We start from the raw sequence: 26,446 nt of genomic DNA, 5'->3' as shown, positions 1-26,446 counted from the left end.
TCAACCGAAATATAAACTGCTTAGTGATGTGCTACAAAAAATTAAAGGAATGGAATATAACCAGTATGAACATAATGAAGACGTGCTAGATCCAAAAGATGCAAAAAATAACTCCATTTTTATATTTGATGATGTCATAATGTGTAATCAAGCTAAGATAAGGGATTACTTTTGCATGGGCCGGCATAAAAATATTGATAGTTTCTATCTCTGTCAAACATATACAAAAATACCGAAACATTTAATTCGAGATAATGCAAATTTATTGGTAATATTAAAACAAGATCTGTTAAATTTAAAACATGTATATGAAGATCATGTTGGTGCTGATATGAAATTCGAACAATTCTGTGAAATATGTCAGGAATGTTGGAAAAACCAATATGGTTTTTTGGTTATATGTAAAGATAATGAATTAAATAAGGGTCGATATAGAAAAGGGTTTGATCATTTTATTCAAGTGTAGATTGATATCTATTTGACAACGTTTCCAGACCGGTTAATATCGGTCTCAGACCGGTTAGTATCGGTGTGATATCGGTTAATACCGGTTCCAGAGCGGTTATTATCGGATAGAGACCGATATTAACCGGTCTGGAAACGTTGTCAAATAGATATCAATCTACACTTGAATAAAATGATCAAACCCTTTTCTATATCGACCCTTATTTAATTCATTATCTTTACATATAACCAAAAAACCATATTGGTTTTTCCAACATTCCTGACATATTTCACAGAATTGTTCGAATTTCATATCAGCACCAACATGATCTTCATATACATGTTTTAAATTTAACAGATCTTGTTTTAATATTACCAATAAATTTGCATTATCTCGAATTAAATGTTTCGGTATTTTTGTATATGTTTGACAGAGATAGAAACTATCAATATTTTTATGCCGGCCCATGCAAAAGTAATCCCTTATCTTAGCTTGATTACACATTATGACATCATCAAATATAAAAATGGAGTTATTTTTTGCATCTTTTGGATCTAGCACGTCTTCATTATGTTCATACTGGTTATATTCCATTCCTTTAATTTTTTGTAGCACATCACTAAGCAGTTTATATTTCGGTTGATATAATGATTTACAATAAATATATATGTTTTCAAATTTCAATCCGTTGGGATCAAACAATAAAGACAATAATATGTTAGTTTTTCCTCCACCAGAAGGTCCACAAATTATACAACGTATTGATTCGGGTAAAAGTGTACCATGTCGATGAGACATTTTATGTTTATTATCAACATTATTATAATCATGATTTATGATAGGTAATTGTAATTTTTGCTTTAACACTTTCATTTTCATACTAAATTAAAAACATTTATAAGAAGGTTTATATAGGGAAAAAAGTTCAGTTAAATGTTGTCTTTCAAAGGGGAAGGACTATTAAATACTGCAATCAATAAATTACCTTTTGAATTACATTTACCAGGATATCAATATTGCGGACCTGGTACAAAACTTAAGAAACGGTTAGAACGAGGTGATCCTGGAATAAACAAGCTTGACAGCTTTTGTAAAACGCACGATATAGCTTACGCTAATTCCAACGATTTAAAAGATAGACATCAAGCGGATCGAATTTTAGAAGATAGTGCATGGTCACGTGTTAAGTCTAAAGACGCTTCATTTGGTGAAAAAGCAAGTGCCTGGTTTGTAACTAACGCAATGAAAGTCAAAAGGAAATTAGGTATGGGAATCCAAGGGAAAAAATCGAAAAGGAAGACAAAGAAATCTAGAAAGAGGACACAGAAAAAACAACAACCTTTTCATAAAGCTCTTTTATCAAATTTAGAAAATAAGGGATATGATAATATAAAATCTGCATTATCAGCTGCTCGTATAGCAGTTAGAAAATCTGGAGGTCGTAAGCGTATAAAAATTCCTCGTATTATACCTATAAAAACAGGAGGATTTTTACCATTGTTACCATTAATTTTTGGAGGACTTAGTGCCTTAGGGGCTATGGGCGGAGGTGCTGCTGCTATAACTAAAGCTGTAAATGATGCTAAAGCAGCGAAACAGAAATTAGATGAGAATAAACGTCATAATAAAGTACTGGAAGATATCGCTATCGGGAAGGCGGGAAGTGGTTTATATCTTCGAAAGCAACCACGAGGTTATGGATTGTATTTACGTAAATTTCCAAAAAACTACCAATAAAACTGCCTAATAGGGCACTAACTGATAATGATTTAAGAAGATATGCTAAATTATTAAAACTATCCAAATTTAAAGGCGTTTTTATGAGAGATGAATTAATTCATATGAAACCTGATAAGACAGAATGTGGTATCATTAATTTGGACTCTAAAAAAGGATCCGGAACTCATTGGGTTTGTTATAGAAAAACAAATAAACAGGTTGATTATTTTGATAGTTATGGAAATCTAAAGCCACCTCTAGAATTAGTACGATACTTAGGAAATTGTAATATTTACTTTAATCATGATCGTTATCAATTTTTATCATATAATTGCGGACATTTATGTTTGATGTTTTTACATAATAAAAGATGAGATAATCATGTATTTTATTCAGTCATGTATAAGACATTCTCCCTAACAGGTGTTGAAAGTACGCTGTCTGAACACTATGAGCCACCCATTGACCTTGAAGAAAATTCGAATTATTCTATAGCTTTAATCGGTTTTTATACTAACAATAATATACCAAATATAGAAGAGGGTACAAATAAATTTTATTATTTTGCTCCGAACACTACTGAAGAAAAAGTGATAACATTTCCGAAAGGTGCTTATGAAATAGCTGCTATAGAAAAATATATACAAATAATTCTTAGTGGACGATCTGCAACTGATGCTCAAAAACAGAATACATTTTCATTGAAGGCTAACGAAAACACATTAAAGTGTGAGATATTTAGTATTTACGACATTAATTTCGCTCACGAAGATAGTATTGGTAAATTGTTAGGTTTTTCTAAAAGGAAACTTAAAGCAAGACAATTACATGAAAGTGATTTACCTGTTAACATAATTAAGGTTAATACAATACGTATCGAGTGTAATATTGTAAGAGGTTCTTTCTACAAAAACAAAGAATCTCATACTCTTTATGAAACTGCTTTAAGTGTTAGTCCAGCCGAACAGATTTTTGTGGAACCATTAAATCCTATTTATTTACCTATCATTAATAGATCCAATATACCTAACCTAACTATTGATATTGTTGATCAAGACCATCGTCCTATAGATTTTAACGGTCAAACAATCAATATTCGTCTTGCTCTGAAAAAAGAAGCATAAACATGGGTTTAGTGTTTCAAAATCAATATAAAAAATCATACAATCCATCAAATTATCAGTCAGTATCTTGTCATCAGTCGACATTATCACATCAGAGCGTGCAGATTCTTAAATCGTTAGGATATAATGTCCGCCAGCAAACTTCAGGTTTACAGTTCACCGGAAATAGACGACAGCATAAGTAAAGAGGAAGAACATACATATAGTCCGCAAGTAAGATCTTTCGATAACAATGATGAAATCGAAATTATAATTAATCAGAGAGATATTTGGATTTCTCTCTTTGAATCATTTATACAAGTGGACGGTGAGTTCATACCAGATCCGGTACCGGAAACTGGCGGTGGAAATGTAACCTTGACTAATAATGCAGCGGCATATTTATTTGAGAATGTAAGCTATGAATTGAATAATGTTGAGTTAGATAGTGTACGTGAAGTCGGAACAGTATCTACAATCAAAACTTTTCTATGTTATGGTAAAGATGAAGTAAGAGCATTAACTCTCGCTGGATGGAATGATCAAGAAAGTCAACAACTGAAGACATTTAATGAAACTGATAATACGTTTTCATTTAGAATCCCTTTATCTTATCTGTTAAATTTACCATTTGATTATCATCGGATAGTTAGCGGTCATCAAAAACTTCGATTAATACGAAGTCGTAACGATGCTAATTGTTTCATTTCTACCGGAACGAGAAAAGCGACACTTAAGATTAACAATATTGAATTAAAAGCAAAACATGTTTATCCAAATGATGAAATTAAATTAACTATATTAGAAGGGATCAACAAAGATCGTGTTATATCGTTACCGTTCAGAAAATGGGAAATTCATGAACTTCCATCAGTTCGACAAACTAATAACGACATCTGGAGAGTTAAAACATCGACTCAATTAGAAAAACCAAGATTTATTATCGTTTGCTTTCAAACAAACCGAAAAAATAATCCAAAGTCTGATGTTACTCTATTTGATCATTGTGATGTAAGAAGCGTACGTTTATGGTTGAATTCAAATGTTTATCCATATGAAACATGGAAACTACAATTTGCTAAAAATAAATATTTAGAAGCATATCAAGCTTACGTTGATTTTTATAAGGAATTTAATGGAAAAGATCGTGCTGAACCTATATTAAGCTATACAGATTATAAAAAAAGACCGATATTTGTATTAGATTGTTCCAAGCAAAACGAAGCAATTCGAAGTTCCACCATTGATATCAGCTTAGAATTTGAAAGCGATAATAATTTCCCAGCCGATACAAGAGCTTATTGTATTATCATTCATGATAGAATAATGCAGTACTATCCGTTAACAGGAATAATTAGACAACTGATATAAGGATGACGATAACAATGATGAAATCGAAATTATAATTAATCAGAGAGATATTTGGATTTCTCTCTTTGAATCATTTATACAAGTGGACGGTGAGTTCATACCAGATCCGGTACCGGAAACTGGCGGTGGAAATGTAACCTTGACTAATAATGCAGCAGCATATTTATTTGAGAATGTAAGCTATGAATTGAATAATGTTGAGTTAGATAGTGTACGTGAAGTCGGAACAGTATCTACAATCAAAACTTTTCTATGTTATGGCAAAGATGAAGTAAGAGCATTAACTCTCGCTGGATGGAATGATCAAGAAAGTCAACAACTGAAGACATTTAATGAAACTGATAATACGTTTTCATTTAGAATCCCTTTATCTTATCTGTTAAATTTACCATTTGATTATCATCGGATAGTTAGCGGTCATCAAAAACTTCGATTAATACGAAGTCGTAACGATGCTAATTGTTTCATTTCTACCGGAACGAGAAAAGCGACACTTAAGATTAACAATATTGAATTAAAAGCAAAACATGTTTACCCAAATGATGAAATTAAATTAACTATATTAGAAGGGATCAACAAAGATCGTGTTATATCGTTACCGTTCAGAAAATGGGAAATTCATGAACTTCCATCAGTTCGACAAACTAATAACGACATCTGGAGAGTTAAAACATCTACTCAATTAGAAAGACCAAGATTTATTATCGTTTGCTTTCAAACAAACCGAAAAAATAATCCAAAGTCTGATGTTACTCTATTTGATCATTGTGATGTAAGAAGCGTACGTTTATGGTTGAATTCAAATGTTTATCCATATGAAACATGGAAACTACAATTTGCTAAAAATAAATATTTAGAAGCATATCAAGCTTACGTTGATTTTTATAAGGAATTTAATGGAAAAGATCGTGCTGAACCTATATTAAGCTATACAGATTATACAAAAAGACCGATATTTGTATTAGACTGTTCCAAGCAAAACGAAGCAATTCGAAGTTCCACCATTGATATCAGCTTAGAATTTGAAAGCGATAATAATTTCCCAGCCGATACAAGAGCTTATTGTATTATCATTCATGATAGAATAATGCAGTACTATCCGTTAACAGGAATAATTAGACAACTGATATAAGGATGAAAAAAAGTGTTACTATAAGTGATAGTGCTCCGGAAGTACATAATCTAATAGTTTGGTCATATGCTTATCAAGATGCTAGAAAAGGAAACTATTGGATACAATGCGCTGCAGACAGAGAAAGGTTTAAGTTTAGAATTAATCAAATGAAAAATATTTTAAAGGAGATCTTAAATTCTGCTCATCGTGAACAAATTTTTCAGTCTAGATTTAAGTGTTCAACATGAAGGTAGTAGTGATTGATGTTCAAGGATTTTATATACCTGAATTCATCGTTAAAGAATTAACAATATTTGATGGACATCGAACTGGTCACTATTTGTTTAAATCACCGGTGCCGTTTCGTCAACTAAGTGCAGATGTAAAAAAACAAGTGAAATATTTAGAATTAAATCATCATCTATTACGTTACAACAGTGGAAATATCGACTATGAAAATATTTATAACATACTAGAAGAAAATATTATCGATGATGTTATCGATATTATTTACGTAAAAGGAAGCGTTAAAGAGGATTTTTTAAGACAATTTTTCGATTCAAAGGACTTTTACCCTAGGATCATCAATTTGGAGGAAGCAAACTCTTGTCCAAAATTGCAACCACAACTTCCGTTATGTATGCATCATTACTTAAAAACTAAAATATGTATCTGTAGTCTTAATAATGTACGGTTTATTTATAATTATGTAATTCAGAATTTACCGAAATAAACGTTTAAAGTTTTAATCTCGTTTCCTTCTCCTACTTCATTAACCTGCCCTCTCCACTCTAGTTAAGATTACAAAAAGTATAAAGGGATCAACTTTTAGTGTGTGAAATAATTTTTATTGAAATATCAACAGTCAACACAACCATCATGTCTAGTAAGTAGAAATAATTTTTACATTATTTTATTTTAAATTTTTTCCGAATCAATTGTTTGAAATTTAATTACAACACTTCATCATCAGTCTTAATAAATTAATGTAATCTATTTATTAAATTTCTCTTTCTTTTGTTACAGAACATCCCGCAGGTTACTATGGGGACTATAACCCAGATTTGGTTGTTAACCACGCTGGGTTAACCGAAGAGGAGGTGGACCACCTCCTCACCCAAATTCCCGCGGGCACCTTCGAGTGGGTTTCCCTTATTAACATCTATCTGCGACTGGAACCGCCCCCATCCCTTGGAGGTTATTTTGATATTTTTACCGTGGGGCGCTTGACCGCCGCGATAGACACCGATGAGGAGCGGGGTATAATTGACATTTGGGTATGGGTACATTAAACCTCATACATGTTGGATCGTTTTATGATGTTCATAGCGTTTTTTATGATGTTCATAGCGTTAGGTTTGGCTTAAAAACTGCAATTAAAAATTTATTTAGGTGTATGACTTTTTTAGTTTAAGTATGTAGTTTGTTTTATGTATAATAAAAAATAATATTCATTCTGATTATTTTTGTGATCTTATTTCCTGTCTAACGTTTTTTTCTTGTAAATTTATGAATCAAAAATTTTATAAATATCCAGTTGTATTTGATTATTAATTTATCGTTACAATCATTTTCCCCAAAAAATTTATATCCAATAGTTTACAAACAATATATACATTTCTAATAGTTAAAACACATTTATACATCTTTTATAAAAAAAGTGGATTTGTTTAATTGAAATAGGTAAAAATTCATATCCAAAACCTTAATTAATTACTGGGCGGTTAACATTTTTTACCAAAAGATTTTGAAGAATTTACAACAATTTATCATAAACCCTCAACAGATGATATAGTAATTATTGTAAAAGCTGAAGTTTATATTTTTTTCATTATCTACTTTTAGATTTAAAACTAATTATCCGAAATCTATAAGCGAAGAATTTAAAATATCAAGTCCAATTTCGGCAGCGATAACAACTTACTCAGGTGGTATTTATCTTTTTCTCAGAGATAATACATATATTACATTATCTAGTTGCATCTCTGGATATAATGTTCCTGGTTTAACAAACGAATTATTTGAAGGTGTTCCTAATAAAATAACAAGGACATTTAGATATTTAAACGGAAAGCTGTACTTTTTTAATGAAAATAATTACTTTGAATATGATGAGTTTACTAAGAGTGTCATACAAGCGGGACCTAAAACTTTATCTATATTTAACATTAATTGTCCGCGAGAACCCATCTTAATTCAATTGAAAAAATTATCTTTTAAAAAGATTATTACACACAATGCAGTCCTGGTTGAAAATTTAACAGATTATACTCGTGAAGAAGATAGTTGGTGTAGTTGGTGTATTCATCAGTGTTTGTTTACAGTAAGTTTATATTACAACTTAATAAAACGTTCTTTCTAAACATCTAATTTAAACATCTAATTTCAGCTTCAGACCTACAAAAGTTGTGCCAAAAAGACGCATCGTAAGTTTATCGAAAATATTGACTTCGGCACAAGTTCTTCATCCACAAATTCTTCCGATTCAGACTACTGAATTCTTCTCTAAAACCAACATAAATAATCTTTTTTTGGTAAATTCTTTAATTTTTTAAATTTGTTTACCACATTTGATTGCTAAAAATGTGTTTAATTTTTTAGGAAAATTTTTATCAAATTTTTATCAAACAAAAAGTGCGTCACAAAATTCCTACGATAAGGTAAACCACAAAATTAGTATTAAATCATATTTTATTTCATTTTTATTTTTTAGGAAAGCGTGTTATCTGTTAACCGCAAAAATTGATTATAAAAGTTCCGTTTTTTACACATTTCACCAGTTTTATTAAAACTATCTTTGTGAGAAGTTGTATGTGCTCCGCTGTGTATTTTTGCATTTAAATTTCAAAGGATTCTGTAATGGCTGATCAACTATTAAATCTGAATAAAATTGCTGCCTGTGAATATACTGATACATATGTCAGTGCCAACGATTTGGAAGTGAACAAGAAATATAAAATCATCAATTTAACCAAGGCAAACACACAACATGGGGTTATGATGGTAGCATATCTGGACAACGTCGGTAAAGTTTTTTTACCTAAACGACTAACAGCAGTTATGAATGATACCATAATTACGACACTAATGGAAGGACTCGGATCTTATTTGATTTATATGGGACGTAAGCAAGCTAATGGAAATCAGGAACATGATGCCCACATTTTTAATTTCGAACGTATTGTTCACGAAGATTAATGTAAAATTTTTTGGTAAGTGTCATGTTCACCTCTATTTAAAAAACTAATTTATGATTTTTTTCAGGTTTCCAAAATAGACAGCACTATCCACTCTACCTACCTGAGGTTCGACTCCCCATGGAAGGAACAACAACAACAACAACTTTTTTTGCATTATATTTTAAACAAATAACAAAATAAACTTGGTGCGCAACAGACAAGTTAGGCAAACAACATTACAAAAATAAAAAACTACATATACTAGGTTTTTTTTCCTTATCGATAAAATAATGACTTTCCTTTATTAGTTATTAGTGACAAGCGCGATGATTTTCTGATATTTTGCTTAACTCAATACAGCATGTATTGTATATATACTTCATGTATTCAAAATTGCACATTTCAAAAATCATATATTCAAAATTTCACAACCCCAAAAACCAAAAATTTCACAACCCCAAAAAGCTACTACTACTACTACTACTTGTTTTCTTGGTTGCATATTCGCAAACGGGCGGGGGGTGTGTTTAAAAAAAAAAAATGGAGGCCAGCGCCATCTTTGATTGACGGCTGCGCTGACGGCAGCGCCATCTAGCGAAAAGTTTGCAGACCGTGGCGCCATCTAACGTGAGAATTTAGGCGGAATTTGTGACGACATCGGCGCTACCAACATTACACCCAATATTAATTTTTAAATAAATTAAAATTTTGGCGCCATTTTTTTTAACAAACAAACATGGCCGACTAATTTCAAATATTAATTTTGAAATAATTTAAATTTGGCGCCAATTTACCATTAAACAAAAATGACCGCCGCCGACTTTCAAACTTCCAAGATGGCGACGATTATTATTATTATTATTATTATTATACTACATAAATATATTTGCATCATCACAAATGGCGTCAGTCGGCCGCAGGCCGGCTGACCAGCTGGTCGCAGGCCAGCGAGCTGCGATTACGCGCTTGCGTCTGCGGCTGACTGACACAATTTTCACACATGCGCAGTAGAGGGAGGTGGAGGTGGTTTTTGAACCGGCTATCTCTATCTACTCTGTTGAGTTTATCGATTGAATGTACATGAATGTACATTGCAACAGTCTTATTTTTTCGAATGGTTTTGCCGTTTTGAAGAAAATAATTTCGTTCTTTTGTTGAATGTATTGCTTTTTCTGGATTTTCGCTCTTTTCCAGTGCATAATGAGAGTTTTGCCCGCGGTCGCGTTGACAGGATTACAAAGTGTTCTTCTTCCTTCGACTGGATTTTAGCGAGGTATCCGTGGCGCGAAACCAGTAGCAGATTGTTCAGATACCGCACTTATTCCACTCATTACTATGAGAAATGCGTTCAATAAGGGCAAAGTGATATTCATTCTTCGAGTGCATGTTTCATTTTAATTAGTAATTTAGATCGAGTGGATGATGAAAATGCGCCGCCAGGGTAATGGGCTCACTTTTTAAAAAGGATAATTAAAATCCAGATAGGATCGGTTCGTTATGGAGGATACGGGAAGCGCAAATGATTGGGCTTGAATGAGAGAAAAAACGAAGATTTACGTATACAACCATTTCGGGTTTTTGCCAGCGGAGGAATGCGCCCGATTATTTCCGAGTTTATTAAGAAATTTACGGCGGCATTTATAAATGTCGCTGAACCAATCAACGGGTTTTACGGTGGTCAGGTTTCTGCGTGTCAAAGACAAATTTGTTACCGCAATTCGTTGTGAAAACACAAAGCTAAGAATAATTCCGTGGCAAAAAATAACACCAACTCAAAAAATTACGATTGATTTATTTTTTACCGGAAAATCTCGGTATAACATAAAACGCAAAAATGCGTTTTAAAAGCTCACTAATTGCTAAAATGCTAAAAATCGCAAAGTTTTATAATAATAACTATATTTGCGTTGTGATTGCACTTAAAGTTAATTTATTAGCATAAGATTACATTTCTAACACAGATCTCAGGAAAAAATACACTTCTTAAATTAAATTAAACCACCTTCTTGCTATTCAAAAAAAATCAAGTTAGCCTTGTATCTCCAAAATTCAATCAGTTTAGATGTATAGTTTTTATAATATTTAACTGAATCCATACTTTTTAGAACCCTGTTTATTTCTACCAATAGACATCACATAAGAAAACATTAAAATAAAAAAAAATGCAAGTTTTGTTATTTAAAAAAATATATCAGAAATTTTTTATAATTTTGTTGGTAAAATAAAGGCACTAACAAACTATAGGTGCAATTATACATATTTACAGAAGCAAAATTGCATAGAAATAATAATACAATATAATATTTGTATACACATTTATTGTTTTTTATAAATTATAATGAGTAGCATTATTCAAAATTATTAGAAAAATTGTGCATTCTTTTTATCTCAAATACATGGGTTTTTCCTTGCATTAATAGCTTTGATAATACTTTAATAAAAAAATACATATGTTTTTCAAATTATCTCTTTTTTATCTTCTTTAGCTTCTATGATAAACTGTAATTAATATTTTTTGTCATGGTTTTTTAAGGACCATAAATAACATAAATGCTTGATAGCAAAATAAATTTTAGGTAAAGTAAACTAACTTAAAAAAAATGAACACATTTTTGCAAAAAAATTATCAAGTATTTAGCTCAAAAATATGTTTAAGTTCCTCAAAAATCCAAGGTTAACAAACTTTTTGTCGAAAATTCAACGATTTTTTGAGTAAATTTTGACAAAACAATAGGGCTGGCTGAGAAATGTGCTTAAATACTTAAATGGCAAAAGTAATACTATTTTCTACAAAATTAATTGTTGATTTTTGAAAAAAAAAGTGGTGAATAATAGTGTGTTTGTTTAAAAATAGAAATTATTTTCGAGCAAATTTAGAAAAGTTCTTATTAAAAATTACCGAAGTTAAAATTGCTTTTTTTATCCTTCACTGAAAAAAAGTATGCTTTTATGCAAAATGCACGAAAAAAAACAAAAAAGTGTATTTTTGGGTTTACAAATTATTGACTAGTTTGTTGATTGGAGTAAAAAAATTTGATTAAAAACCAATTTTTTTTCCTGACAAGGCATCATTTTTCGTTCATACTCAGAGTATTTTTAAAAAATTTGACGAAACAATTATGTTTTTGGTTGAAAAGCGTTCTAAAACTATCAAAAACTTAACTAATATCATTATAAGACTCAATAATTTAGTGCTTTCATGATCTGATCTGTAAAGTCTTACAAAAAGATACAATTCTATTTATATTATACAATTTTATTTTATTTTATTTTTTATTTTTTTTATTTTATTTCTCAACTAAATAATAATCGAGAAAAACAATAAGTTACAGTCACTTTTTATTTAAAAAAATCATAAGCTTATTTGTGTATACAGGGTGAACCTGTTAAAATTGATTTATATTTTTTATTTTATCTCAAAAACTAATGGTCGCACAAAAATCAGCTTCTACACTTTATGTTTTTTTTATTTACGTAAATTTTTTGAGAACTTTTCTACTTTTCTTTATAACTAAAATAGTTATTATACAATATGTTCAAAAATGGTTGATCATCTAGTCGACTATGGAATTCAAATTTAATGTGACTATTGTGGTCTGAGTGTTGTCACCTCTAACTCTAACTAACTTTTTACTCATTTTTTTGCAATTTTCCGCAAAGTTGTTTCAAGTGTAGAGTTCGTCTTCATTTCTGTATTATATTTTTGTGATTTTTGTTGTTGTGTACTTTTAGATTAGAAGTCTTTTTACAATATTTTGACGGATTTCTTACTTTGACGGCATTCACAATTTAAATCAAGCGGCACATTACGTTCAAATTTCATAGGTAACTTGATGAACAACCATTTTTGAACACATTGTAGTAAAAAACGTTTCACTATTGTTTTTTTTAGAATGACAAAAGTAATACTATTTTTGTGTGCAGAGACTTAATTAATATCAAGTAGTAATAATCATCTTGTTTTTTGAAACTTTTTCTGGCAAATTGGAAAATAATTGTAGGTACTATTTTTAAAATTATACAATGTCGAAAATATTAACTTTCATCAATGACAGTTGTTGACAATATTGTTCAAAAGTTTGTATAAAGTGATCAAATTTGAATATGCATTAGAGCTTTTCTCTGATAAAAGCAGCTGCAAAGTTTCTATTTGGTGTTATTTGTATCTGCCAATTAGTACCTTAATTTAACAAATTAGTTGTTAGATAAAAAAAATTCAAAATTTGTTGTTTAATGCGTTTTTAGTGTAACAACCAACTCGGTAAAGGTCAAAATCCATCATTAAATTTATTTTTAATCACTTTGAAAGTGGAAAAATCTGTAGTCCACCCTTTTGGCCGTCCACCGGTCAGTCCTTGCCCTAATCCCGTTTTCAATTTGTAAGCGTCCATCCAGGGCAGGTGCTGACCACAGCCACACGCGACCTAATCCATAACTGATAAGCATTCTTTGTGGGACACCGCCTTGTCGCCAGCTACCGGCGCCCCAATTACCCGAACTAATCGACGACAATGACGACTTATCGATGGGCGTTAAGTGCCCAATTCGTCCCTTTTTCCCCTTTTCTTATACAATTGCAACTCGCCACAGTCCAGTGGCGACCCCTAATTATCATCATTGTATCAACAAAAAACACTTTTTTGTTCTAAAATCGTTGGTAAGAAGAAGAACAAACGAGAGAATCGTAATTTATAATTAGAGATTAGAGATCTTTTTTCGTTAGAAAAAATAAAATTATTTCAAAAAACAAAATTCAATTTTGTGAAAAAGACCGGTCCTTAAACCGGTTCAGTGGTGTCTCATTTGTTCCAGGAATGAGTAACTGAACAAGTATAAAAGCACCTCCTACTATCATTGGGTATCGGAGAGATATGGCACTCCCACTTGTAAAATAGACCAATCAAAAAGCGTTTAAAACTGAACAAAAAATTGTGTAATTTTATTTTTAATTTTTTTTTTTTAATAAAAATACTCGGGCCTCTAGATTTATAATTGATACAAATAGTTGAAATCAGACGAGCCGCCCCTGTCGAAATTGGAGGAAAGGTGTTGAACGAACGGACGGACGCACTCGCCCATCATAGTGACATCTGTAACAAAAGCCGGTTGGAAGTTTTAACAAGCGAACATCAGATATGGCAAACGAACGGTTCCGTGTTCACAGACGGATTATTTAAACAGATCTAGCCGTAAACTGGTCGTTAACATCAAATATTTACCTATAATGGTCTTTACATACTACTTAAAATCTCTTTGTCAGAGACTACTATAGCTGTTTGGTCATACAAATGGCAAATACTGATAAATTCTCCTTTTAACAGCGATCCGATTTGTTTGCTGTTTGCTCTCAAGACATGATGGATGTCGACGATGACATAAAAGCCACGAGCGAATTTTTAACTATTATTTGCATGTGAAACCATCAAGTTCTTCCTCCTTTGATGTACAGGGTGTCCGTTTTTCGAACTCCACTAGAATCTTAGTTATTGTAAGAGATACGAGGTCGGTTAAATTAGAGCAAATTGCGCATTTTTATGCTGTACAGTTATCAGCAAGAAAATTTAAAGTGAGGTTTTTAGGTTTTTTTGAATTAATAAAAAAAACGAAAATTTGTACCTAATTTTCGTTTTTATTTTTTCAAGCGAAAACCAAAAGAACTAAACGTTTTTAGCTAAGACGTTCTTCAGGCACTTTTTTACAAGGAAACCAAATCTACCATCGCAATTTCCAAGGCGCCCTTGATGTCAGAGTTACAATACTTAACTTTGTTTTTTCTTATGAAAGCTTTATTTGCTTTATGTATTATTGAAAAATGTATTGTTTTCTGCTTACAACGATGTATCACATGATATAGTGGCGGTCAGCTCGATTTGCGTGTGCGTCATCAATTTCATTTTTTCAATACCAACACAAAGCTATAAAAAATTATCAAAAATATTGCAAATTTAAACTGCTAAGGGCTATCTAAGGGTGGTATCCTTGAACATTAATTTACATGTGCACTTCGACAACACCGTCAAGTGTCACGAATTTGTCAAACTGACATTGACAGTAAATTATAGACGTCGTCGCATGGTTGTCGAAAGTGTTATCGGTGTTAATCGCAAGTATTTTCTGTTCGTTTATTGTGTTTTGTGATTTGCGTTTCGTTAGGTTTTTGATTCTGCGTTTATTAGTTCTTGTTTTGTGAATCTGTATTTTTTGTAACAACTCATAATTTAAACACTTCGTAACCTCAAAAAATATTTGACAGTTTTTGACCGCTATGCCCTTGCTATGTAAACGTAGTGACAGAAATGTCAGATGACGCACACGCAAACGGAGCTGAGCGCTACCATATGATAGAATCTTATATGCTGATCATAATGAAGAAAAAAGTATTTTTGCGAAGAGTGCTTTGGGAAAAACGTCAACAAACTAGATTTTAGAGATTTAAGCGTTTGATTTAAAAATTAAACTAGATAATAAGCTAGAAGTTTATTCTTCGCAAAACAAAACAAGACAAAGTTATAAAAATTTTACTCGCATTTTTAATAGAACTGTCAAAATTTCATTTGTTTTAATTTTTGGCATTTTTTTCCTAAGCACTCTGTGCAAAAACAGCTGTTTCTTAATATTAATCAGCATGTTAGATTAGATCATATCATCTGATACATCGTTGTAATCAGAAACAAAATGATTTTTCAAAAATACAAGTATCAAATATGGCGTCCTTAAGAAAAACCAAAGTTGACTGTTGTAACTATGATATCAAGAAAGCTTTGGAAAAGGTGATGACAGATTTAGATTTCGTGTAAATGTGTTTGAAGCACGTCCTACGTAAAAACGTTCAGTTCTTTTGATTTTCAGTTTAAAAAATAAAATTCAAAAACTAAAAATGACACAATTTTTTTAGATAATTGTTGAGCATAAAAATGCCTTAATTTAACCAAGCTCGTATCTCTTATAATAACGGAACCCTAAAAACGGGCATCCTGTACCTACAGGGTGGGCAAAAATTGCGTATTTTAAATCTTAAATTGACAAATAAAAACACATGTTTATGAATTTAAACAATTTTTTACTAGTACCTGAATAAAGTAATGAAATATTGTTTGGTGAAGTGGGAATTAAAAGAGGAATGTGGATTATATTTAGATCACTGCTTTGATCTTGGGCAGTGGAAGAGCAGACTTTTAAATGAGTTGTGAGCGAGAGGGAAGACTTATTGATTATTGACTTTCCATCATTCTGTTCTTTATCCTCCGTGGAAATAATAAGAAAGAAATGAACCTGACCGCCCATCTCGTTCAAAATTCATCCTTGAGCGCCTGCCCAGAGCGGTGTGAACGCCACTTTAATAGCCAGTTTAAACAAACTCGTATATCACTGCGTTACAAGTGGCAATAAATCAGGTGTTGTTTCATAGTGACTTTATATATCTAAGCGATTTTGCTCGTTCGTTTTATGCGTTTCACCTCTTTGTTTTCTGTTCGTTTTTTTTCTTCTTCTTCGTTGCACACACACTGCTGCAGCGGTTGGTGATGAGGTGAATTTTCAAGACGGCGACTACTGGTATTCGACATTCTTTTACAACCCATTCATGTCAATCAAGCGGCATTGACAATTCGTACGCCCTCCAACGGATGTCTGGAGAAACAAAGGACGCGATGACGCCTCAAAGTTAGAGTGGATCCTTTTGAGAGTAGTTTTTTTAAACTACCTTCTGTTGATTTAGATGGCGAGTGGTGGCGATACACAGACGTTTGTTTTTCGCCGAAACTATAAGACTTAGAGCAAAAATCAAAATCGCAAAAAAATTATAAAAAAATGCGCTGAAAAGTATCTATATTTTCGAAAAAATACGGAGCCGTTTGAGCTACAGTGGCCTGAAACTAACAGTCGTAGAGCATTCTACGGTATTATAACTAGGGTATCACTAAATCAAAAATTTCAAAATTTTTTGCCTAAAATTTTAGACAAAATTTACAGTTTTTAAAATTCATGACTCTTTTAAAGTTTTATGGACTTTTTGTGCTTTTACAACTCTTTCGAGTTTATAAAAATACAATCAAAGTCAATAGGTTCGATTTTTTTATGTTTGATTTTCTTAATTTTTGCGAGATTTTTGTGGATTTTTGGTACCCGGAACATTTATCGAGCAATAACTTCGGAACTATTAGAGATAATCTTATAAAGTTTATTATCGTTGGAAATCTCATTTAATTGTCTATCGTTTTTAAAAAATATCATTATTCTCAAACTAATAGTTTTCTCATAAATTGCTTATAAAAGCAAAAATAAGTAAAATTAAAACAAAAATTATAACTAAGAAACTATAAAGAATTTTGGGAATTTCTTGAAGCCAGTCGATGCTCCGGATCATTTTACATAAGACAAATTTAAAATAGCTCTACTGTTTTAAATAGTTTTGCCGTAATTCAAAAAATAAATAAAAATAAAAATTTGTTACCGGAACTGTTAGAGGTAACCTTATGAAGTTTATTATCGTTGGAAAGCTCATTTACTTGTCTATCTTTTTCAAAAAAGGTCATTGTTCTCAGACAAATCGTTTTTTCGTAAATTGCTTATAAATGCAAAAATTGGGAAAATTAAAAAAATATTTATAATTTAAAAACTATTGGGAATTTTGCAATTTTCTTGACGCCAGTCGATTCCCCGGATTATTTTACATAAGGTAGAATTAAAATAGTTCTACTTTTTTGAATAGTTTTACCGTAATTGAGAAAATACGAAAAATTATCGTTTTGTTTTCAATCATAATTTCGCCGTAATCGCCCTATAAAAATTGCAAAATGTGAAAATTGCACCATTTTTCGGAGTAATTTGTAGAAATTATAACACTTATTATAATTATAGCAAAACGGTTTGTTTCATTGTGTTTTATGGCTCATTTTACGTATTTTTTAGGCGATTTCACAAAAATAAAAAATTTTTGTTTTAAAAACTCACTCCACCAAAGTTTTATGGAGTTTTCTATGCCTTTACAATTCTCTTAAGTTGTTAAAAATAAAATAAAATTTAATAAGTTTGTTTTTTTATTTATCCAAGATTTTGTTCGACATAAAAAATATAACTCAAAAAATATTAGAAATATGGCGAATTTCTCAACGGCTGTCGATTCCTCGAATCATTTCACATAGATTTTTATTAAATTTGTTTTGTTGAAAAACATAAAAACAATACAAATTTTTAAAGTGTTACAAGAAATATTATTAAAACTTATACTCTATTTTAAAGTGTTCTTTACGATTAAGTAAAACGTTTTGTTCTAGCTCTTTTTAGATTCGCTGTAATCGGCGTAATATGTAGATAGGTAGTTATAGGCAATTAGCCCCTATAGTTAACTATCCCCGGTCTCCTCTACTTACAACATTGAATTTTTTTTTCAGTATATCGTCTTGAAACATATTTCATTTTACAGTTTTTTAAGCCAGTATTAATGGTACTTATGAAACATTTCAATTTTTGAAATTTTTAGCTAAAATTTGAATTTTTATTTCTACTATAATGACTATAATGGTTTTATACAATTTAATTCATTTCACTTTAAACGAAAGCAAATTGTTTTCAGGTATTTTAGTGTTTTAGTATAAATTCAAAAATATATTTGTATACCAATATTTTTTTGGATAATTTTGACAATGCAGTTCCGTTTCTTTATTGGTTCATAGTAGGTAAGTAACACTATTTACTCCTAATGTCTTTCTTATCATTGTCTAAGTGTTTTTATGTTCTTATTATGCTTAGATAAAGATAACAAAATTTATTGGAGACACTCAGTCTACTTTAGTAGCGTTCCAAAAAGATAAACCAATTTTTGGAATAAATTTGTTTTTTACTTTATTTAATTAGACTTGAAAGCTTCATCTGTCTTCTAGCCGACCTATCATAACAATTTTTCATTTTTTCCATCATTTACGTATGTACCAACCTGTAACACCTTTATCTTCCACTTGGATGTCTTACAAACCCGCTTTATCGCATATCAAAATGATTAAGTGCATTCTCCATAAAATGTGATATGTAAACCACCGCTGACAACTGCTATCTCACCAGAACAAAACCTCCAATTACCGCCAACGCGATAAAACTAACAAAGTCGTAAAAATCCCTACAACTCCATTCATGAAACCGCAAACAAATGAACTCATCATCAGGCTTGCTCGCGCTATAATTACCACTCCACCCCCACCCTCGTGACAATCGCATCCCTTGCATTTGTCTCCAACATAAACAAATACGAAGGCTTCGCTTATAGGACAGCACCTCCCTTCCACTCCCCGCTAACCCCACCCTTTACCCTAAGGCGGGGCTTAAACTTTTCGCCTTCTCACATGCGCAAGAGACCAGCCGCCTGCGATCCGTCTGAGTGCGCGGACGCTCAAAACAAGTGTGTAACGCTATTACACACGCACTCTTGGACGTTGTAATATAGTGATGTAAATCGAGTGACATGCGCAGCGATTTTTTTACACAAGTGTTTGTTTACGGCACTAAGTCGGTACCGGGTGTGCGGGAACTATTCAATTACCAGTGACGTAGCGAGTGATGTGACATTGTTTTAAATTTTTTTTTTTGGTTGATGTGACAGTGGCCACAGTGTTGGGTTAAGGGTTGTGTCTGTGGGGGTTGTTGAAGGCGCAGTGACGGAAGAAGCTTCGGAAAAGTACGAAACGTCACCGGGTCTGCCGTCACTGCAGATGGGAGTGTTTGAAGAAAGAGCTTCTCACACGCCCGGGATGCATTGGGTAAGTGGCGGTAGGCCCTGGAAGCCCAAAGCACACCCGACGGATCTTTTCCTCAGTTTTATGTTTACTTTTTTGACTTTCTTATTACCTCCATTTATTCTATATTTGTTGAACCGGTCTCGAAGAGTGAGTTTTTCATTCATGAAATGAAATTGTTTCTCGTTAAGACGTACCTACAATTACAACCTCATTAAATCTAGTCGTCCATGCTCGAACAAAAACTATTTTGACATTTGGATCAAAAAACATAGCCTGCTCTGGACAAATTAGGAATGCTGCCATTTATGGAGCGTAAATGAGCCAACTTCGATTTTAATATTTATGTCATATGTGATGGGATTTTTAACCAGCGGTTGAGGAAGCAGGCCATGGACGAATCGAATCAAAAATTGTAGTTTTTTTGCAAAAAAGTCGGGTATTAAGTAGCCAAATTGACTCTATTATTATCAGGTAGAAGGTCGCCATTAATTACCGAAAGTTATGGGTTTGTGATGGTACGGATGGGATTAAAGACAGTTGAAGGTCGATGGTGGGATATTCCGAAACCAAGAACCTCAAATCATTTGTTTTACTATACATATTTTTTTTATTAAATTTCCGGTCAGGCACTGCCAACTTAAACCAGAAGTCACAGGTCACTTTGATAAGAAACTATGATGAACACCCTGTATACCTAACTAGGTACTACATTTTTTGGAATTGAAATTGGTATGTCACAAGAACAAAACAATTTTTTTTTCCTAAAAACAGACAAAAAAATTAATTTCAAAATGTTAAGTAGTCAAAACAAAAACAATTTTTTTATTATTGATTGGTTTGTAACTTTGGAAGTTAGCAACATTGTGAAAATTGGACAAATGTCATACATTTTTAATAGTCACAGGCTACTATGATTAGGAGTTAATTGAACACTCTGTATACTTATAGTTTTTGAATAATTAAAAAAGTTGTCAGAGTGAGAAAGTTTGTTCATCAATTAAAATAACTTTTCTCTCTTAAAAAGAACAAGTTAATATTAAGTTACAAAATTAAAATATTCAGTCAGAGAAAATAGGCCAGGTTTCACCTTAAGAAACATAAGCTGGCGTTTGTTATTCAAGAACAAGTAAAGAATTAATTTTTTTAAATAATTATCTGCTAATTCTCAGAAAAAATTTACAAAATTTAAACTGTCACGGGTTACTTTGATCGAAAACATTTTTTGCTTTTTTCCAAGAAAAATGTGAATAAACGAGAAATAGCTTTAAAAATTGTCCCACCTTAAGCAACAAAAATACCGTTTTCCATCTAACAAATAACAGGATTAATTTTTACTATTAATAAAATCAAACAATTTAATTTTTTTACTATTATTTTATTGACTAACCCATAAATTATTTTTATGAGTACTTAAAATTAACCGTAATTGACTTAAACGTCGATAAAATATGGAATTAAGATTTTTATTGCAAATTAGAATATTTTAAATATCTTGATTTTTGGAATTGTACGAGTAGTTAATGTTGTTGTATATTTGAGGCAAGCTTTGCCTGGCAAACACCCCAGTGAGAGTGAACATGTCCTCTCTATGGGAGGGTTGGTCATTGTCTGGCATTAGAAAGCAAATTTGTCAAGATTTAGCATTCTGCCTTTTGTGTGTTTCTTTTGTGGCCAAAGAAGGTGAAATAATCTTCTTTAAGAAGAATTTTTATTTATCTTCAATTGACACTGGTTTTGCCTGTTTTCGCTCCGAATTCTTGTACTTCTAAACCAGCAAATGCACGAACTAATAAGGCTATAATTTAAATATAAGTCGAAATTAGCGTAACACCGCCTGATTCATATAATTCACACAGCCATCGTTCTAATAAATATTTATAAGTTTAAGCTGTTTTTGATAAAACGTACTATTTAAACAGTTTATGTAATAGCTTAATCGGGTGTTATTTGGCGTAGAAATCTTTTGTGTGAATCACTCTAATTAATTTTAATAAATAAATAAAAAAGCAAAAGTCAATTAATCCAAATTAGCATCGGCCCTAGAAGGTGGTAACGGTGAAAAAATGCAAATCATGCATGACATATGGCGCTGAAACGTGAAATTTGACAGTTGCGTCACTCTCCATATCTCCAGCAGTCGTAGAACAGGAAATTTATTCGAATTTAAAACACCGAAAAAAGCTTTTGATGAGAAACACTAAACCGCCGGCTACTGAATTTTAATTTCCATCAAGTATCTCCGTTTTAGTGGCCATAAAGCGGACGTCTCCGAAAATAATTAACATCCACTGTCATAACTAATTTGTCGCCATTTCCAGCGTGGGAAAGCGGAATCATAATTAAAAGTGTTATTTCGAAAATTTGTCAATGATTTTGTAGGGGGTGTTTTTTTGAACCACCCTCGTATATACCACAACAAAACGAGTTTTCTGTCATAGGGGGTTTTAATTTTTTTTAAACAAACAAAATGCCGGTACATATTTTAGTAAATAAACCATTGTATTCCCCGACGAATATTTTTCACTGTAATGTAGTGATTTGAGTTTTTTTGATAGTGAATTTGTTGGTTTTGCTGCTGAAATAAATTTTTTTGATGATTTGTTTGAATTCGCGAATGTCGGAAAATTGGTTGGAACGCTGCTGCATTGTGGAGCAAGGCGGCTGTGAGGAGTGATAGCGTTGTTTGTTTTACTCGTCTGGGGTCACCGCGATCTGTCTGTTGGAGATACTCTCTTTCGGGGTCAAGTTTTCAACTCTATGGACACCCTGTCTCTGCGATTAACATATTAGTCAAGATAAAGGCAGATTTGTTACTAAGTGAGCTGGGGGACAGGGACGGATTCAAGGCCGAGGGCCCGGATGGATTATGATGGCACAATGGACGTCACTCTGACACGCGCTTCTTGGAAGGAGGATGTCCAAGTGTATTATTCTTCGAAAAAGATTTTTCGGATTTATTTTTCTAAAGCAAGGAACACCCTAAGTCCAATTTTAAGTGTGCGATATTTTAAAGTATGAAGTTTAAACCCAGCTATTTATGATTAAATTAGGAACAGTTTGTTATCATTATTGTTATCAGACCTCATGTGGGGGGCAAATAAAAAAAGGCAAGTTTGATACATTACATTTTTTTATCGGCAGATATTTATTATAAAAAAGCAACAAAAAATAGTTTGAAACTAAAACAAAAAATTACAATATATAATAAATATTTAGTGAAAATTAAACAATTCAAAGCTGCACTTATTTTTATTTTTACTTTTTTAGTAAATGGTACGTTTAAATATGTAATAAAGAGACTAGGTGAAGTCGAATTGTGTCAAAACTAATGACGGTTATTTTTTTAATTTTGTCGGTTGTTTATGTATATTTCTAATAACTTTTTATATTTTTTTAAGTTTACCATGTTTTATTCATTTATTACTGTTATGTAGGCATCTTTTGGAGCTGAAATACTATATTTTACGTTTTAGTAGTACTTATAAAGTAATTGCCATTTGTATAAAGTGGAGCAAGGTCACGAGATATTCAACAATCAATAAATATTATTGGGACCTGAATAGTTACGAGTACGTAGAAAAAAATTAATGTGCCTGTTACGTTTGTGCCTAAGCATTTTTTTTCTTTTTTTTAAGTGGATTAAAAATATCGTAGAAATGCAGGATGTCTCAAAATTCAGAGTATTGTAGAGAATTGCTTAAGGAGTCCAAATATAAAAGAAAAATAAAGATTCGGAGTTTCCCCACAATTTTAAAGATCACTCTTTGAACTTCGTTTTCTTCAAATGCAGACTAAAAGTTCAGTGTTTATTCTTATTTATGGTAAAGATGATTGTGGAAAATAATAATGTAAAACAATTTTTCGAAAAAATAGCTTTATTTTGAAGTTAAAAGTTTCAAATTTATGTAACTTTTCTTAAAAATGGAACGGAAGATTACAAAAATTTAAGCTTTTTTACTCCAAAATAAAGCCAATTTTTTGATAAATTATTTTACTAATTATTTTCCACATCATAAACAACAATAAACACTGAAATTTTTAGCCTTTATTTGAAGAAAATGCCATTCAAAGTGCACCTAAAACTGCAGCTTAAAACCAGTGTTTTTGGGGAAGTCCCGAATTTTTATTTTGTTTTTTTTTATTCTCTACAAGGCTCTTGACTCGTAATTCGCTAATTGTGAGACACTCTGCATACCTACCTGCCTCAGACGGTAGCTATAAATTTTAATAATCTTTCTCATGTTTTACCAATTTGTTTTAATAAAATAAATAGTTAAAATAAATCGATAAAATAGTTTGTTATTTGGAGTAAACGGAAGTTTATCGACTTTATGTGGCTCAGCTTTATCCCAAAAAGTATTATTTTTACTCTTTACAACATAATCTATCTATTATCAAAAATATTATAATAAAAAAAAGCAAGATCCTCAGTATTTCAGGATCTACATAATGATTAATTTTTTTAAATATGTTTATAAGATTATAATGATTGTAACTGTGTTAAATAAACTTTATTTCATATATTTGAGTAATTTTTTTATTTTTATAATTTTTTTGGAGCATTTAGGTGTTTTCAGTACGTCTTAACGGTTGTAATTTTGGAATGGGTAACAGGGTAGATTCGGTGCATTAAATTGGTAGTTTAATTATTTTGAACGAATAAACATTTTATTTATAGATATGTCTACACAGATATACCTGCCCTCAGAAAAAGACTTTGTTACCAAAAAATTAAAACTACCTCCAAATTAAATCTTTTACTCTTTCAAATTTTTTCTCTATAGGACATTTTACTTTATTCTATTCATTATCACAGAACAAGTGGCATTTTAACTCTAAAAATAAATGAAATACATACTTTTTTGTTTAAAGATATTTTTGTTAGAAAAAATTATATATAAAACACAGGAAGGAAGTCTTTTCTTTATTGAGCACTTTATTTCTCTCAGCAAATTATTTCTTTTCCTTGTCGCTAAAACAACTATTCATTCTTATTTAAAATAATAAATACACGATAATTAATACAGTGCGTTTAAATAGTCTTCAGATCAACTCTTGCTGTGAATAAAACGATAATCTATCAAAGACAATAAAAATCTGTCAATCTAAATTCCACAGCAAGAGTTGATTTAAAGACTTTTGAATACAGTTTATTAATTTTGTACAAAAATCAGAGTAAACAACAGGCATTACATATTTAATTTTTTATACATACAGAATTAATTCTCTCGGAACTTCGTCACTTACATATTCTGAATTTGTAGACATTTGAGAAGCTTCTAATTAAAATTTTTAATTATAATCTTGAATAGACTTTTTACTGGTATTATTATTTAATTGAAAAGTTTATTTATTGCTTGACGCTTCGTTGGTAATAAATTCCATCCATAATGAGATGTAATGCTTCTAGAAACCGAACATAGTTTTTGGTGTTTGTATTTAAAAATTGAAGACGTCATGACGGTTAATAACTTGTTTTTGGGAACACAAAAAATTTACGCTACGCTCGTGCGTATTTCAATAAAAATTCGAAGTTATTGTCTCTGGTTTGCCCACCCACCGCAACGGCACAGCGCCAATTTCCTTCTTAAAAATTAGCATCTAAATCCCCGTTTTTGAGCGATGATTTCCTCGGCTCGATTTCCCGCGATGTGGCGTGCAATTAACTGTTATTAGAAACGCAACAGGTAATATTTTAATAACAATACAAAAGCTCATGAATTTTATGAAGATTATCTGGGAAGCCATCTGCTTAGGCCTGTGTAATTTCGCCTGTGAATGATTGATGTTGGGGCAGATTACACAAAGAAGCAACGGCGCCCGACTTAAATTCTAATTGTCGGATTAACTGAATCAAATGACAGATAATGGGGTGGCGGACCTATATTGTAATTAAAAATTACCGCACCTCGCTGCTCCTCTTATTAGAGCCGCTAGGCCGGCCCGATTTGGCACCCATCGAGCGCAAACTTCTTGCAACAACAAATCGCTGTTGGATGTCTCTGTACAGCGCGTCTCCTGGGAGCAAAAAGCCTCTCTTGGGAGGCATTTTAATCAAAAAAACGATGTTAATCCAACCAATAGATGTATAACTCCATTTGAGTCGTGGCCGGTAAGTTAGTGCGCTGTATCACTTTTCGAAATGCTTAATATGGCGAAGCTACCGCTTCCACATTCAGCGCACACAACAGTTTAATAAACCTATAATTAAATGCACTACTGAGGCCCTGTTTCTGGTACGATTAAACCTCAGTTAGGTAAATTTTATGTCTCAGTTAGTTGCTAACTGAGGTTTAAATTTATCGCTCAGTTAAATATGTTACCAGAAACTGGGCCTTAAATAATAATAAAGTTGACACACAACGTGTAAAAAGACGAAGAATGTCCGCTATCTGAACGTTTGTTTTTATTAAGAATTTACGTTTACGAAAATAATAAAATAAAGATTTGTAGTAAACTGTATTTATTATTATCGTATCAACGATTTTACAAATAATAAAGTAAGAAGTTGTAAAACCCATCTTTTTTGTTTTTTTTAACAATAACTTCTGTACCGATTTGAAAAAACTTTAGGATATGTAAGATGCTAAAAGGTATCCTAATGAGTACATAAAAATTAAATCATGCAACCAAAAAAAAATATTATGACGTCATACGCGTTTTGGGACACTCTGTACAATTAAAAATATTTTTTTTAACTGTGTTCTAGAATATAAATAACATTTAAAAAATATCAAACGTTCAACTTTACCAACAATTTAGTTATAGAACATTTGAGGTGATCA

The 26,446-nt window shown here is 31.6% G+C and overlaps 1 long non-coding RNA gene across 1 annotated transcript; it reads left to right on the top strand.

Annotated features, from left to right (window-relative positions):
- Positions 1–8,271: 8,271 nt before the first annotated feature.
- LOC135267616 (uncharacterized) lies at positions 8,272–9,195 on the top strand. Its single transcript, XR_010336014.1, has 4 exons — positions 8,272–8,286; positions 8,354–8,412; positions 8,466–8,964; positions 9,017–9,195. It is a non-coding gene; the product is annotated as an uncharacterized LOC135267616 (long non-coding RNA).
- Positions 9,196–26,446: the final 17,251 nt, after the last annotated feature.

This window comes from Tribolium castaneum, unplaced genomic scaffold (genome assembly GCF_031307605.1).
Source record: "Tribolium castaneum strain GA2 unplaced genomic scaffold, icTriCast1.1 ptg000061l, whole genome shotgun sequence".
NCBI lineage: Eukaryota > Metazoa > Arthropoda > Insecta > Coleoptera > Tenebrionidae > Tribolium > Tribolium castaneum.
Note: the sequence above shows the minus strand (reverse complement) of the source record. Positions and strands in the feature narration are given on the sequence as shown.